This window comes from Echinops telfairi, unplaced genomic scaffold (genome assembly GCF_000313985.2).
Source record: "Echinops telfairi isolate 266 unplaced genomic scaffold, ASM31398v2 ScPeMD7_9;HRSCAF=40, whole genome shotgun sequence".
NCBI classification, from domain to species: domain Eukaryota; kingdom Metazoa; phylum Chordata; class Mammalia; order Afrosoricida; family Tenrecidae; genus Echinops; species Echinops telfairi.
The window spans coordinates 92,286,969-92,290,706 of NW_022103906.1; positions in this window are offsets into that span (position 1 = coordinate 92,286,969).

Genomic DNA, 3,738 nt, shown 5'->3' on the forward strand with positions numbered 1-3,738 from the left:
GAGGAGGTTATATGTAGCTCCCTGTGATCAATTCCCCCTTCTACACCCCCCTTCCCTCCTGGTATCGCCACTGTCACCCCTGGTCCTGAGTGGTTCATCTGTCCTAGATTCCCTGCGTTTCCAATTCCCATCTGTGCCGCTGTGCATAAATTTAAAAAACAAAACAAGAGTAAGGAGTAAGAGACAAGAACAGATAACCAGATAGCATAAATATATCCATGAGAATTTCAGAAAATATACTTGTAAGACATGGATTATCACATAATCAAGCTTTGTTTTAATGAAATGAAAGACAAGTCATGATTTTCCTGCTTGGAAACCATTTAAAAATCTTAGCATATTGAAAAATATGTGATATCTGCAAATAAAAATTATAATTGAAGCAAAAAATTCATTTTATGGCCTTAAGCAGCTGTTTTAGAAAGATCTTAGTAGATAATGATATTCTGAACCCATAAAATGAGTTTTTAGTTTCAAGAAAATAGTCTAGGAGAAATTACTTAGAATGCATCCCAGAGAGATAAAGGAATAGAAAACACGGAAAGAAGGGTCAGAGATGTCGATGATGCAGTTAGAGAAAAGCACTTGACACGTTTTATGCAGTCCTAGCTGGAGGGGAGGAATGAGACAGAAGTAATGAAGCTGTAGGGACTGAGCAGTACTCAGAACTGAAGAAAGACAGGAACATGGTTTTAAGAGGAATAAGGAGTTCTAAGCATAAAAAAATGAAGAGAAATCCATACATATACATGATCTTGACACCATAGTCTTAAAATGCCAGACAGAGAAGCGAGGTTCCCTTTATAGGAGTAACAGCTGACTTCTCCATCATTATAATGTATGTCAGATGACAGTGGAATCTTCTATTTCCTCTGGGAAAATAACTGAAGAATTTGATAATAAATGGTAAATTTTTATGAATAAAGATGTAATAAAGTGTTTTTTTTCCAGGCAAGGAAGAACTGAGAATTTTTCTTAAATATATATATATATTCTCTTTCAGGCAGAAGAAAAGCAACAGATGATCTGGTCCATAACAAGAATGAAGAATGAAAAGAGAGGCAAATGTATGCTAAATATAGATGAAATCAGACTATCTGTTAGTGTTAGTAATTATAGTTTTATTAAAACTATATAATTAGACTTCTAGGGTAGCCAAGAATGGGATCGTTTTATTGCTCCCAGTTATTCCACTTACAACTACGTAACTTTGCATATAGCACAGCAACAGAAACGTCAGAGGGCCCTAAAAAGACAAATCAGTAAGGTGAACTTCCCAGGGAGATTGGGACTTGAGCATCAAAATGTGTCCAGTCTGTTTAAGTATTCTTCTTGCTGACATATATCTTTGCTTAGGTGTTGGAGAAGGGTACCACTTAACATAGACAATATGCAACAATATAAAAATAGAAGGTGAAGAAAGCATAAACATTCTTTAAAAAGTCTGCTTCCCTAGCCAAAGGATCAGGAAAAGGGTGACCTACGAGAGGAAAATCCCTCTGTCACATTACCCACCCTAGTTTATTCAAATATCAATGGAAAAATGGCTCTGGTAGGGTCAAGATAGTCTTCAATGTGCCCCACTTGCCTGACAGAAATGGCACCGATTCATCACTTTTCCGGTCGGAGTGGTGTCGGTGGTCGGAGTGGGTAGCTGATCTTCCATCCCATACCCTCTAAGAACCTGACAGTCCTACATGTCTCCTATTAATGTAGAATCAGTGGGCCCCAAAGGTGAGCTGAGCCTTTAACCTGCCCCTTACAGCAATATGATTGACATGGCAAGATGAAGTGGGGCCACCAATGCTCTGCATTCCCGTAACTTACTGTCAATGAGATGCCATCGCCACCTGACAGCAGTGAAACTACATGAGGTTTTACTACAGGGGATCAGTTGACACTCAGCTTTGATTCAGACTCACTGGTGTCAGAACGACGTGTTCATTCGGCACCATTGAAAGAGAATGAGCTGATTTGAAGGAAGATTTTTCAGTGCACTACTTTCTGTCTTTCCCCTGCCCACCCAGTGTCAGTAAAGCCTAATATCTATTCCTTCTTGGACCCATGTGCTGTACAGAGATAGGATGATTGTATTCTCCTGGCTTTGGATCTCTTGGAGTTTTCACATGTCCCCCCCTTTTTTTTCTTCTTGCAATACTTTCTCAGTGCCTCTTAGATAGTAGCATCTTCGGAAGGTCAAGTTTTGGCTTAATTCCTCCTGATGTGCCCCTCATATTCTGGATTCAGGTCACTGTCCCTGGCATGTGCCCTCAAAGCCCCAAACGCACTGCAACTCGATGCTGACTCATCGCTGCCCTCTAAGACATGGTAGAACTCTACATGTGGTTTCTGAGACTGTAATCTTTATGGGAAGATAAACTCTTCTCCTTTTCCCTCAAAGAGACTGGTGTTTCTGAACTGGTGACCTTGCAGTTATCAGCCCAATGCAAAACCCACCACAAAACCTATGTGCCCTCAAAGCATGCTGTAGTTTCCTTGCTGTGGAAAGTATCACACTTTACTGTGATGACCTGGCTGCTCCCTGAGGATAGGACATGTGTTATCTCATCACCAGGGCAAACCTGGTATTGAGTACAGTCCCTGGTGCATTGTAAATATTACAAAACATCTGCTATATAATTAAAAAGATATTCACGAACTCTCATCTGAAAAATTCAGAGGCAGTACTTTAGCCCTTCATCACTAAATTTTAAGCAGAGATTTCCCACTTGACAAAAATGGACAATTTCTATGTTTCTTACCCATGCTGCTGTACTAATATCTTATGATCCTAGGTGATTATTTTTTTCAAAAGTAAAATAATTTTTTCTTTGAATCTACTGTTTCCTAGTTCCCAAAAAATGGAAGGATAAGATGATGATTTAGGTCTTTTGATTAGATTACACTACTTATTCTAAGACATCCTAATTTAAGGTAGGTGCTGAGAAATATACATATTATATACAGATTACTAGAATTACAACTTACAGAATCAATGTAGCATAATTTTACATCATGTTTACCTCAAATGGTGCTCATTTACATTCTTTTTAAAGTTAATTTGAATTCATTGTTCCTGAAATATTAAATAATATTTTACAAAGTTAATTCATCAGGCATTATTCAGAATCAACAGAGTTTTTACAAACTGAATGATAAAAGAACGTCAATCTCATCCTTCCTGTCTAAAACATTTGATGCAATATTTTAAATTTTATTTAGTTAATATTTATAAAATATTATAATACAGTAGCAAACAACTTCTGTTATCTAAGCTTTTAAGCATTTTTTATGAAATGGAAATAATTTAAATCTCTCTAGATCACAAAAGTTTTGCAGATATGTCAGGTGAAAGCTGGGCAGTGAATAAGAATGATTAAAGAACAACTAACGGCCCTAAATGATGATGTTGACAAAGAATATTTCATGTACCATGAACTGCCAGAAGGACAAACAACTCTCTTGGAAGTACATCCAGGATGCTTCTCAAAAGTGAAGACCCAATGCCCACCTGTGGACAACTGGACGTCCCTTGCAGAGGGGTCGTGGGGAGGAGATGAGTCACTCAGGGTTCAGTATAGCAATGATGAAACTCACAACCTTCCTCTAGTTCTTAAACGCTTCCTCCCCCACACTATCATGATCCCAATTCTACCTTACAAACCTGGTTAGACCAGAGGATGCACAGAGGTACAGATGAGAACTGGAAACACAGGGAACCCAGGACAGATGAACCCC